We start from the raw sequence: 14,294 nt of genomic DNA, 5'->3' as shown, positions 1-14,294 counted from the left end.
TACATTTAAGGTCAAAAATAAGTAGAAATCATACCTTTCTTAGTGAGAAAAATATCAACCTGGAAAGAAAACTGGTATGCAAAGAACACGACGAAAAATTCATATTTTACTGCATTGATTGTGATTTACCAATATGTAAAATGTGTATCGTAAAAAAACACAAAACGCATGATACGTCTGAAATCAACGAATCGGCACAGGAATTACAGACTAAAGTGAAAAAGGTAATTGACTCGAAGATTAAATCCGTTAACACAAATCTAGACAAAATTGAACAAGGCATGGGAAAGAACCAGAGCGACATAAAGAGAGCTATTCGTGTTATTACAGAAGATGGGAAACAGATGAAGCAGTGGATTGACAAGAAAGTACAAGCCCTCATTACATCATTTGAAGAAAAAGAGACAGCAAACCTGAAGGTCTTTCAATCAATTAGAAGTGGGTTTCAAAATGATTTAGCAAAGTTCGAAAAATGTCAGACTGCCCTTACTGAGAGCCAGAAAATTGCCGATGCTACTAAACTTCTCACACAATTGAAAAATATTACATCCGAGTTAGATGTTGAAGTTGAAAAGCAGCCAGCGGTCATTCCAACTATGGAATATAACAAAAAAAATGTATCAGAACGAGAAATATTCAATCTATTTGGAGACATATCGTTCCAGTAAGTTTATTAACTCGAGACAAGTGTTGTAAGGCCAATAGTTTGTTTTTACCTATTCAGGTGATTATTCATTTACCAATGAATGACTTTTGTTATAAGTTAATATGTTTTTGGTTATAATTATACATTTGAAATTCTTTTCTCTTCGTCAAGTATCATCCGTAACTAGAGGTGACACGCAAGGCAGACGTACAATTGCATCAAGGGATAAATAAGGCAATTACACGAACAGGGAGTTACACGTGTGCATGATACACACCAATCTAATTAGAATAGCAATCCTTGTTCTATGTTCTGACAAAACTCCGTTCTACTTTCTGTTTTATTAGTAATACATACATTAGTCAATCAAATGTCTGCCTCAACATTTGTCAAGGTGTGAATCAATAAAAAAGAATCACAGATCCCCGAAGCTCTTTAAATCAGAAAGTAGACGTTGATTTATCAGATCTTTGTAAGCGACAGGTGGACATAGGATCAGTATTTTAATCATTTAGGACTCAGAATTACGAAGAGTAATGTAAATACAAAGCACTAATATCAAGAGTCATAAAGATATACTCATGAATCTGTGTAAATCAGAAACAAAAATGCACACCTACGAAAACATTGTACAAACATTTTTTTTTCTTTTTTTTATAATTTTGAATGTAATTTGTTAATATTTTATACAAAATATGTAATCAAATTTTTATTTTCTAAGGCAATAAGTAAAATAACAGTAAAATAACTTTATTCAAAATTTTGAAAGCAAGATTTCAATAATCCTGTGAAAATAATTGATTACCTTTATTTATTTAAAGTTTTAAGTTTAATATAATGTGTGTGATCACAATATTACTTCAGTTTACAATGTAGTTATATACAAATATAAAAATTCGCCTCCGAAAGGCTGTTCATATACACAAATATAAAAAAAAAGAACATGACTCATCTGTAAACTGACCAGCTGTTCTTGTTACATTAAAGATACACTTAAACTCACCAAATAGTTAATGCACACTCTGCACACGGTACACCAAATGTGTACGATAAAACATCACACGATAAATGCATAAGCTAACGCGCATAAGCTAACGCACATGGTGTACAGTGTAAAAAAAAACTGAACACAGTTAACACACCCGTTGCACACGGTATTAAAAACAAGCACACAAACACGCAACACAGCAACGCATAATATGGTTTACAAGGACACATTTTTACTTTTACTTTTTATTCTATTTTTGGTAATATCCATTTGACGTGGCTCGAAACTTATACATCCCGTTATTGTGTTATTGTGCTATGGTAAAAATTTGGAATTCTTGTCTTTCTTTTTTGCTAATTTGCTTTGTCTATTTGCCTTTTTGTTTTTCTTTGTTAACATATTTGTTTGTTTTTACAGTGATTAAGATTACACAATGTTGACTGCTGTACCCCATTTCGTTTTTTGAAATTTTTACCTGTTATGTCTGTTTGTTTTGTTCACACATCGTTGTCAATATAATGGAATTTTATGCGACTGTCATACAAGTGGGAGGTTTAGCTAGCTATAAAACCAGGTTTAATCCACCATTTTCTACATAAGAAAATGCCTGTACCAAGTCAGGAATATGACTGTTGTTATCCATTCGTTTGATGTGTTTGAGCTTTTGGTTTTTGCCATTTGCGTAGGGACTTTCCGTTTAGAATTTTCCTCGGAATTCTGCATTTTTGTTATTTTACTTTTTCGTTAGTAAACGAATAGTATTACGCTGTATACGACACAATAAATGCACACACAAGCAAAAGGTATATAAAATATGGTAAACGCACATGCAGTATACTGGAAATAGTTTTATGAAAATATTTTAAAGTATGCATAATGGTTTTTAGCGTGAAAGATTAAATGCGTTTTCATTTTACACCATGAACTCATATTATTGTGGTACGAGGAGAAATATGACTACCGATAAATATTTGCCTGTTTTTTTTTTTTCTTCAGAGAAATAGTTTACAGTGTAGAGCAGACGCCAAAGAAAGAGACCAGGTATTTCCCTTATATTTACAAGATGCATCCTACTTTCATAGAAAAAAAGTCCTTTTGTTATGTGCTTGGTTTTGGGATATTCACAATAAACTTTAAACAACATATGGAACGTAACAATGCGTTTCAATATGCAATTGACGAAATAGCTACACTGATGTTGAGATCATGCATAAAGCGTCATTTTCAGTTGTTTGCATTAATATAATAAATTGAGAAACATGACACTCCACCATATACAAATTGGAACTAAGCAAGGTGCTTTGGAAGTGCTAGCAGTTTCTGCTCCACTAGTGACATCAGTCATATTGTAACTGAGAAGTAACTAAAATAAATAGCAGGTATAAATGCGTCACTAAATACAACATTCAAATTAATGCATGTTTTATAATTATTATTTCATATTTATGTCTTGCAGTTGGGCGTGATGGTATAGGAGCTAATTTAATATGTTTATGAATGTATTTTCAAATAATGCATTTGATACATAAAACAGTGGTACTTTGTAGATTATATCCATATCTGTATATAAGCTTATTCAATGACTTTCATTCGTAGATAGTAGAACAGGCACCTCTCACTTTGTACAGAGACATTAGTCCACTAAATATTTGATAGAGTTTCTGATGCTTAGTCTTATGCTTTTTAAGGGAGAATTTTTGTTTACTGTTGTTTCCCATTTCTTTTTACTCATTGTATCATCTGTTCCTCTTCGACTGATTTATCAAGATTGCCCAATTCATATATTATTTACTTGCTCGTAAAATATGAAATATCAAGATTTGTGAACCAGTCTACCCTTATAAAGGTATAGGGGAGGGTTGAGATATCACAAAAAATGTTTAACCCCGCCGCATTTGTGCGCCTGTCCCAAGTTAGGAGTCTTTGGCCTTTGTCTTTATCCTTGTATGTTTTTCAATTATAGTTCATGTATTTGCTTTTGAGTTTAGTATGTCGTCAATTTTGACTGAACTTGTACACATTTTGTTTAGAGGCCAGCTGAAGCCCGCCAGCGGGTGCGGGATTTTCTCACTGTGTTGAAGACCCATTGGTGGCCTTGGCTGTGTTTTGCTCTTTGGTCGGGTTGTTGTCTCTTTGACACATTCTCAATTTTTATTCTCAATTTAACAAAGGTCTTTACTTTACAAAATGATACATGACATTGCATAATTAAAAGACATATCATTTTTTTTTTATTATAATCATTATTCTTACCCACAACTGTTGCAAAAGTATCCGTACTGTGTGTTTGTTGGCCGTTTTGAATTGAGTTATACAGTCTTCTTATTTGTGTAAGTTTCAGTCCCTGTATAAATCATTTGAATTTAACAGTTGGGTATGTTTATTACAACGAAGTTGTGAATTGCAACATGCAAGAAACGTAGTAGAACTTTTCATTAGAGATGAAATGAATTGTACATGTACGGACATTATGTGTAAATCATTGTGTGACATAAATCATAAATATTTGAACAACTATTGCAAAACACACACACACACATTTTGATATGCGTATTAATCGTTTTATTTTTTTACAGTTTCTCTGTCATCAGTTTTTATTTCCATATCTCCGATTTCAGAGAAGAGCCAACAAAGACACTGTACGGATACTTTTGCAACAGTTGTGGGTAAGAATACAGTTTTATTTAGGTTAAATGTGGGAAGATGTTTGGATAAACCACAGTGTTTTGAGAAACGATCCCTTCCAAGAATACCCGTTATCTAAGTTAGTCACAAGAAAAATATTGTAAAACGTAGGGGAAAAACACTGCACAACACTTACTTATTAAAACAGAATTATGAGATGATACCAGATGGCAATAACCTAACAAATAGATTAATTCTAAGAAAACATGATTTAGAAAACCATGAAATCACTTTCAGACAGATACAAGGAAAGAAAATGACTCAACGAAAAAACAATGATGGGGGAACAGGGTCTGATAACAACAGAAAATGAGAGAAAAGGAAGAAAATTACAACAAATATCTCATTTGTCATCGCAATGATTAATTCTAATCAAGTGCACTAAATACGAAAGGAAAGAATATGTTTTTCAAGATTATATGTATTCCTATGCATAATAATTTAACCCGAAATAATAGATGATGAAATTAATTAGAAGAATCAAATTCAACAGTACATATTGAAATATATTCAATCAATCTTTAGAAACTTCATTCGAATAAAGTACTTTTACCAAAACTACTTTTGTATTCATTTCCAGGAGAGAAAAACTTTCTGAGTAAGTATGAATACATAATTACAACTACCTATTGAACATCGATCATTCATTAATTGTGACCAATTAAAAAAAGAAATGTTTTGTTAGTGTATTTTATCCATTACAGTACTATGTGTTCACAATTTGGCATTCATTGTTTGTAATGTTTGTGTTTATAATGACTTTAAGTTATATAAACATTTATTTTGCCTAAAGTTGATGAACATAATTGGTTCTTTTACTTTCTGTCGCTTTAATCAAGGAAAATGATATAAGGCCTTATTTCAGAATACAGTATTAACCATGCAAACTACACATATTAAGAATAAAAAGATTTACAGAAGAGGTGTGTTTTAAAATTGTTTTTTATGTAGACATGCTTTCGTTTAAAGATAAATAATATGTGGCAAATCCGAAAATGAACAAAATATGTATCTGGTCTTACTGATGACCATCTGTTGACTATATAAAAAGGTTGATTTCTATTGAAAACTTATACACCATTATCTTTATGAAAAGATGACTTAATGATCAATCAGTGAAGCAGCGTGATGTTACAGTTTCAAGTTCATTCAGGACAAAATATAGTGGAATAAATATCAAATAAAAAAATAACATAACCTTCTCATAAGTTATTACGGTTAAAAGTATTATGATTGTAGTTTTATTATGCATTTTGTTTTGTAGAGAAAAACCTATGGAGTGAGTATACATTTATAGTATGTAAGCCTACATGTACCTATTCAGTTAAAACATATAATTGACTTTAAAATCTTCAGTTCCAATTAAAACTACTGTAAACGTGCATACATTTTTGTTTATAACTTTCTGGGATAGGTGAGTTTAAGATAATGTGAAGTCGTATAGAATAGAAAAATGTAAACTTCTTCCCAATGCAACACTTGTCATGTGTTAATGGTTAATCTACAGGAATATGAATACGGAGATGTGGTATGAGTGCCAATGAGACAACCCTCTGTCCAAGTCACAATGTATATAAAGTTAACATTTATAGGTCAAAGTATGACCTTCAACACAGAGGCCTTGGTTCACACCGAACAGCAAGTTATAAAGGGCCCCAAAATTACCAGTGTAAAATAATTCAAACAGGAAAACCAAAGGTCTTATTTATATAAAAAACGAGAAACGAGAAACAATTATAAATTACATCTACAAACGACAACCTCTCAACAACAGGCTCCTGACTGTATATATCATCTGCTCGCAAAGGTGATTTCTACATGACTATTTAGCACCATTGCCATGCAATGGTTACAAGTAATCGTTTATATTTATCTTATGATTTGCATTACACAAGTTAATAAAGGCCACTTTGACACATCCTGTGTTTTTATTCGATACTTAAAGTCATGAAACCAGGATTCAGTTTTTGTAAAATATTGCATATCATATCTAGTATTATAGCAATTCGTGTTATTGAATCTGATACAATAATGTCCTATAACAAGTAATAAAAGATTAAAGAGTCCAAAATACAAACAAAACATGCTGTATTGATGTTGAGGTTTTGGAACTATTAATAAGGTTGCGTTGTGGTTAACTTCGTTGAACCTTACACACATGTGTACAAAACTGCATGTTCTTTTAGAAATATTTGTCCTATCTTTTTTTTTTTTTTTTTTCTTAGATATTATGATATAGAGCATATGTTCAATGGTTAATCAGTCTGTGTCATACAAAACGTTATTTTGTACAGACATGTTTAGAACTTTGATTTGTATTCCAGTAAATGCTATATGTTTTATTATTGTAGAAATATAATTTTTTTTTTTTCAAATGAACTACCAGCGTTTATAAATAACGTGCATTATTTGACATATTAACATTTTCAACTGAAGTAACACAGGGAATTTCAATATTAGTGTCTTCTTTACCATGTTTACATGGGTTTTTGGTAGTGTTAATTTGTCACATGAACATATTTCTGTGTAGCATTAACTTGTGTTTGTCAGTAAGTATTTTCTTAGATGTCTATCATTCTTATACATATTAGTTTAATCTCATATCTTCTCTCATTTGGTTATATGTATAGACAATTGTTGTCTCTTTCAAGTTAAAGCTATTTGCCATTGTATTCATATATTAATTATGAAGTTCCTTGTCATACCAAACTAACTATAAATCCCATTAAATAATTTCATCATATAGTAATATTATGTAAATGTCACTAAAATAATGTACTCATCAGGATTAACATAATGAAATTGTGTAATTCAGAGTTTTACAATCCACTTCATCTGGTGTTGATACTTTTTCTGTGTATTGCCGTGTTCTGATGGGCTGTCTCATTTACGTAAATACTGTATTGTTTTATCGTCATGCATATTTGAAACGTTGTACTTATAAGTATTATCAGTTTATTTTTGCATGTATTTATAGATTTATATCAAAACCGAACAGTCTATACTTTTAATTCAAATTAATATCACCATTATATCATTTGTAAATATTTTACAGTACTGTTTGTTACATGTACTTGTACTCTTATAGCTAAAACGAACTGATGATTTTCATTACACATGACGTGTTTTCTATTTCAGTCATTATATTGCGTAAGTATCGCAAATATTGAAAATCTTAAATATTCAACGTTTAACGAATTTCATACACATATTTTTTGACACCTAAACATTTTTCTTTGGTAATTATTAGTAGGTAATTTCATCACGTGTAAAATGAAAACCGACACGTTCAAAATGTTATATTTGCATATAACATACAAAATACAATTTCCTTGTAGATTGTATGGTTTGAAAATCACTCCATATATGTTTCGTTGTTGTCTCCTGAATTGGAATAAAGGAAGCTCACAATTTGTTTGTCATAATTCATATCGTACTATTTTGAATAAAGGCAAGTCATATGTCTGTGGCTAAAGGTTTTAGTAATCTTTTTCTTTATAATTTTTTTTTATGATGAAATCTTTGAATTGAAAACGATCAATATTTTACTGTAATATTTAAGCATGTTTAACGAAAGCCAATTTTATCTTTTTTATTGTATTTTATGTACGACGAAATTCACTGCATGTATATGTTGATCTTACGTGAACCAATTCATATGGTTTACGCTTCCATTTATTGTAGAAGATTATGTGTTGATGTTTAACATAATCTTTGTGTGATAATTAAACTCAAACTCTTTAAAAACACTTTCTATATCTATGTCTCAAACAATTTAATACACCCATTCTCTTTCTGTATTTCCTGTGAAGAAGCTAAATGAAAACCCCCCTCAAAGAAAATGTTCCATTTGCTTTATAGATGAACACGTGCAAAAAGCAATAGTTTAAGCCAGGTGCATACGAGAGCATTGATTTTACATTCAAATCTTAGCGTCATAAGTATACAGACAATTAATTCGAAATAGTTTATTTGGTAAAAATAATTCATTTCTAAACAGTAAAATGACAAGCCGTGCCCATGGTACCACAGATATAAAGGCATACATATATAAGAAATTCGAAAAACAATACTTTTCAAAGAATAATATGTAAGTTTACTCCACGACAATTTGGATCATGTTTCTGTTTTATCTTACAGCAACATTTTCATGTATGGAAAAGGAAACTATTTGTAAGTTTTACTTTGTAGAACTATAAACATTTACGTATTTTCTATACAATATAGCATAGACTAATATTAAACCGATTACATACACGAAGTCAAAGTCAAAGTCAGCAATAGTTTGTTTTTTATTTCAATTGAACAGTGACCACTTGATTGGGACAATAATCGAACTTTCATCTTGTAAGCAGGATCTGCTAAACCCTTCCGGAGCATCTGAGATCACTCCCAGTTTTTTGTGGGGTTCGTGTTGCTTAGTCTTCAGTTTCCTTTGATGAGTTTTGTGTACTATTGTTTGTCTGTTTGTCTTTTTTCTTTTTAAGTTATGGTGTCGTCAGGTTATTTTCGACTTATGAGTTTGAATGTCCCTCTGGTATCTTTTATAACCTATGCACTTTGGTTTGGTCATGACATTATAGATACAGTTTAAGAAACAATATTGAAAATTAAACATAAACATTCTGATTTGATATCGGAAAATTAGAAAAGCTGATCATGATTTAATATATGATCGTTTTACTTTAGTGTTGACCTCTTGTTTGATATTATGGAAACTAAAAGTATTTAGGCATTATAAATGCAATTTAAATCATTCTGCAATAGAAGTTACATAATTACTGAAAAGCTTCAAACTAAATTCATATATCCCATTATAAATAAACATAAATTCATTTATATTGTTTTAAGTGATGCTTGTCAAAATGGAACATATATCGATACAAAGAGAAATATTTAAAACTGACAGACTTCAGACACACATTTTGATAGATAATAAACATAACAATAAACGCTATTGTATAGACTAACATTGATTTAAGTAGAATAAATGAAAAAATCGAGAAAAAAAATGTACACAAAAAGTGATCAATTGAAATGATAGTATGATGACTATCAGATTAAAAACCGTAAATGTTTTGTTTCCTAATTATTTCAATGATAAATGATAGTTCTCATTGATTTTAACATCTCATGTGCATTCCTATACAATTTTACTAAATTCAGGCCAGTCATTAGTATGAATGAATGCACAGTGCCATGCATGCATATATTGTCAACTATTTTATTTCTTTCTTTTTGTAATACGTTACCCGACGGAATAAACATCTATGGAAATAGGTTTCATGTACAAATTCGACATGCATTTAGTCATTGTAAAATACTGATATTTTCAGTAACAAATTATGATGTCAATGAAATTTTTAACTTTATTTTTAATTTTTAATAATGCTATATTTTAGTGACTGTGAAAACTGTGGGTAAGTTTATTTTATGTTTGTGTCTTTTCACCTTTCTTTTTTTTTTATTAATCTTTGTTTGATGTTCAACCCATTATATTTTGTACGAAATGTTTTACAAGAGTGTTATTGTACAATAAGATGCTTTACGTATGTTTCAATTACAGTTTGTTATGTTATATTTTACTGTCGGTGTCAAAGTACAACCATGACTAGATTGGTATGCTGTTATTACCTGCGTATAACAAACAGAAGTTAATTCAGATTGTGGCATACATCTTAAACAAATTCAGTAAACTAGCATATATTTATCACAAAAAAGGGATGCAATTGTGCTTTGGTAGATATTTGTTTCTTAACGCTTTCTATGAGAAATTTGATTTAAGCATTGAGTTTGAGACTTAAAATTCCAGGATGCGCTGACATGACAAAGCACACTAGTTTTGGGTAATAACATTCAAGAATTGTGCGCAGGGCGAATGATTTGACATTTCATTGATACAGGCTATATAAATACTAACTTCATATATGGTGAAACCAAAATTTCATAATATTAACATGTTAAGAAAATAAATTATACATGTACAAAAAAGAAGAATAAACACGTACCAACTGGTTTATAGGAAACAGTAAATGATGGATTTGTTAAATTGACTTAACAATTTTTATTTTCATAAAAAAGTTGAAAGACCACTGTGAAAAACAACTATATATTGAAATGCTTTACTTATTGTCGACAAACTTTCTGGACAACTCTTGCTAATGATGCCATTGAGCTTTTTGTTTAATAAACAACAAAAACGCATGGAAATTAAAATATCAAACCAGACAATCCGAAATATGTATTTAATTCTAACGTGTTATATGTAGTAAAACAGGACAAAATCAGCCAACCACTGAATAAAGCTACAAAAATAACCTACTTATAAGTATTATCAGTTTATTTTTGCATGTATTTATAGATTTATATCAAAACCGAACAGTCTATACTTTTAATTCAAATTAATATCACCATTATATCATTTGTAAATATTTTACAGTACTGTTTGTTACATGTACTTGTACTCTTATAGCTAAAACGAACTGATGATTTTCATTACACATGACGTGTTTTCTATTTCAGTCATTATATTGCGTAAGTATCGCAAATATTGAAAATCTTAAATATTCAACGTTTAACGAATTTCATACACATATTTTTTGACACCTAAACATTTTTCTTTGGTAATTATTAGTAGGTAATTTCATCACGTGTAAAATGAAAACCGACACGTTCAAAATGTTATATTTGCATATAACATACAAAATACAATTTCCTTGTAGATTTGAGTTTGAGCATTGAGTTTGAGACTTAAAATTCCAGGATGCGCTGACATGACAAAGCACACTAGTTTTGGGTAATAACATTCAAGAATTGTGCGCAGGGCGAATGATTTGACATTTCATTGATACAGGCTATATAAATACTAACTTCATATATGGTGAAACCAAAATTTCATAATATTAACATGTTAAGAAAATAAATTATACATGTACAAAAAAGAAGAATAAACACGTACCAACTGGTTTATAGGAAACAGTAAATGATGGATTTGTTAAATTGACTTAACAATTTTTATTTTCATAAAAAAGTTGAAAGACCACTGTGAAAAACAACTATATATTGAAATGCTTTACTTATTGTCGACAAACTTTCTGGACAACTCTTGCTAATGATGCCATTGAGCTTTTTGTTTAATAAACAACAAAAACGCATGGAAATTAAAATATCAAACCAGACAATCCGAAATATGTATTTAATTTTAACGTGTTATATGTAGTAAAACAGGACAAAATCAGCCAACCACTGAATAAAGCTACAAAAATAACCTAACCGCTGGTAAATGGCAATATTGGTGTTCGCTTTATCTTCATTTTTTGAATAACCATCGAGGAAAGCTGATTTTTTAAATTGTTAACAAAATATAAAATATTAGTATTTATGTATCTGTAATAATGTCCTACTCTTTAATCAAAGAAACGGATATATTCATTTTTTTCTTTCAGATGTCAAAGGTGGTTTTGGCTCAAAAAATAGAAGTAACACCTATAAGATAGACCTGCTTGAAAGTACCAAAGCAATGGCTCTGTAGCTTAACATCTTAATAGTATAATTAATGTACATCAAATGCATATCAAACTTGTAATGACGTTGAAAACATTAGGGTTTGACAATTAACATTAACTCATTATAGATACCAAGCTTAACATTTTGTATTCCAGACGCGCGTATCTTCTACAAAAGACTCATCGAACGCTTGAATCAAAAAAGCTATAAGGCCAAATAAGAGTGTTCAAAGTACTTTTCTGATGTACAATGAGTACAAATAAAAGTCGCAAACATCTCCCATTTCATGATATTACAGTAGAATTTTAATGGTTTAATAGAAATAAAGCAAACTTACTTTTTTCGTTTACATTGTTTAGCAAAGATAGAACATCGTGAAATTGCCTAGACTTTTCAAGATTTTCCGATGTTTATATATATATGATTCAAGAAAATCTAATTAACAAAGCAAATATACAATGTACATACAAATTCAATAAATTGTCTATTTTGACTATTAAAAAAACTGCTGATCTCTTTAACGTCATTCAAATCTTTATTTTAGTATATTTTATATGTTTAAAATACCTACATAATAATGCAGTAACGCAGTAAATTGGACCTTAACAGTCTTAATCGGTTATATATGCTTCTCCTTGCTAGAAAATTAAATAATTTGATGTTGTTAATTTGATATGATAAATAAACGAAATGCACTGAATTTACTAATATAGAAGTTGTTGTTGTTCATGAAAGTCTATCTCACCCTTCTCACTTTGCTGTGATAATTTATTTCATTAGAAAAACAAAAGGTTGCTTGTTTCCTAAAGTTTTCCTACAAATATTTTTTTTTTTAACGTCAAAAAGGTCTTTGATAATGGAAGTATACCAATAATATCTTTTAAACTAACACTCAAGTAAAAATGATTAAAGGAGGTTAGTAACAATTCGTATGTTGAGGAAGATACGATCATTGCCAAATGCTACAACAGAATTATGGGTCCAAACAATCACCCCTACGAAAAAGAACTAAGAGTGTACTCAGGTTATTAGAAAAGGTATACAGCTGCTGCTTCATAAATTGCGTTGGTCGTTCTGCTCATACCAAGTAAATAAGGAAACGTGTGGCACAAAGGGAAAATACAACAACTGATTCCTTTGATATCGGTGATTGTGTTTCATAATGATTGCCCTCATTCATCATTAATCATCACATAAACAAATACGTTTTGTTAGACGGAGCAATTGTCATATGATAAGATAAGTAACATTTCGTTGATTTTTTTTTTCGGATTCCAAATGCATGACAAATGTACAAGAAATTACAATCATCTTGACAATAATCTTTGTAAATGCATTCAGTGATCATGCATACATTCGGTTCTTTTTCTTTACATGTAGGAGTTTACCGCAATTTCATTGAGATGAATCAGGCCCATATTCATCTGATCTCTAAAAGCAATTCGTTGGTCAAGATAGCTTACATTTTACGATCATTCCTATTGCTACACTTCACGTCGAGATTTGCAATATCATAGTGAAAGATCATCGTTTTATGGGGAAAAAGGAGATGTTGATATATCAGTTGTAATCAACTATTCTTGTATTAATAAATTATCAAGAAAGTACTGATATTTAACAAATGTTGTTGGGTTTAATTTATAAGTACTCAAAATATAAATTTGATACAAACTTGAAGACTGCAAGGTTTTGACTTGGTTACTTGACAGCAGTATACCTTATATTTGAGTTTTGTATTATATCCGCATCCGGGTGTTAGCTGACACTCTCAAATAGAATATTATTTAGATACAATACATACGCATACTCAAGATATAAGCGTTGACTAATGATGTAAAAAGTAGCTTAAAATCTTAAACAATATTTTATTAACCTTCGCATTCATGAATGAACATTGTTAAGCGACATACGTTCTAGGGGTGGTTAACAAAAATACCAAATCATCATTGAAATCAATGTTTATTATTAAAAAAGTAATAATGTAGGAAAAAAAGTTATCATAGACATAGGCCTACATGATTTTGTCCTTTACCTATTTTTGAATGTAGCATTCTTAACATTTCATACTCACTCACTTTTTATTAGTCGTTCGGTATTGCGACGGTGATTTAATCGAGTGCACAAATGATCAAGCTTCACTGAAGGTTAAATTACGAAAATATGTTTTGGCAAATACCACACTGTAGAGGGTAAAAGGCATTGACTTGTTCATACATATGAACATATTTCATTTTATACAGAGAGAATACTAAAAATCTACATAAGTAATTGATAAACAAGAAACAAGGATATTTATATAAGATGCAATTTATTAGAAAATACTTGCTCTAAGATACGCCCAATTTCTACCAGTGTGGTTCAGAAAACTAACTTAAGTTATAGTATGTGCAAAAAGAAACTATATTGACCAATTAAACAAAACAACACCTGGTTTACACCTTAACGTGCTTAAGCTGTATTTTAAAAAAA

At 30.2% G+C, this 14,294-nt stretch overlaps 1 long non-coding RNA gene across 1 annotated transcript in view; it reads left to right on the top strand.

Annotated features, from left to right (window-relative positions):
- Window positions 1-510: 510 nt before the first annotated feature.
- LOC127716037 (uncharacterized) overlaps window positions 511-14,294 on the top strand; it is a 95,479-nt gene continuing 81,695 nt past the window's right edge. The window contains exons 1-2 of the long non-coding RNA XR_007988718.1: window positions 511-664; window positions 2,631-2,675. This is a non-coding gene — a long non-coding RNA (uncharacterized LOC127716037). The remainder of the gene's footprint in view (window positions 665-2,630; window positions 2,676-14,294) is intronic.

The sequence above is a fragment of the Mytilus californianus genome, unplaced genomic scaffold (assembly GCF_021869535.1).
Source record: "Mytilus californianus isolate M0D057914Y unplaced genomic scaffold, xbMytCali1.0.p SCAF_9, whole genome shotgun sequence".
Lineage (NCBI taxonomy): Eukaryota > Metazoa > Mollusca > Bivalvia > Mytilida > Mytilidae > Mytilus > Mytilus californianus.
This window is presented reverse-complemented; position numbering and strand designations above follow the sequence as displayed.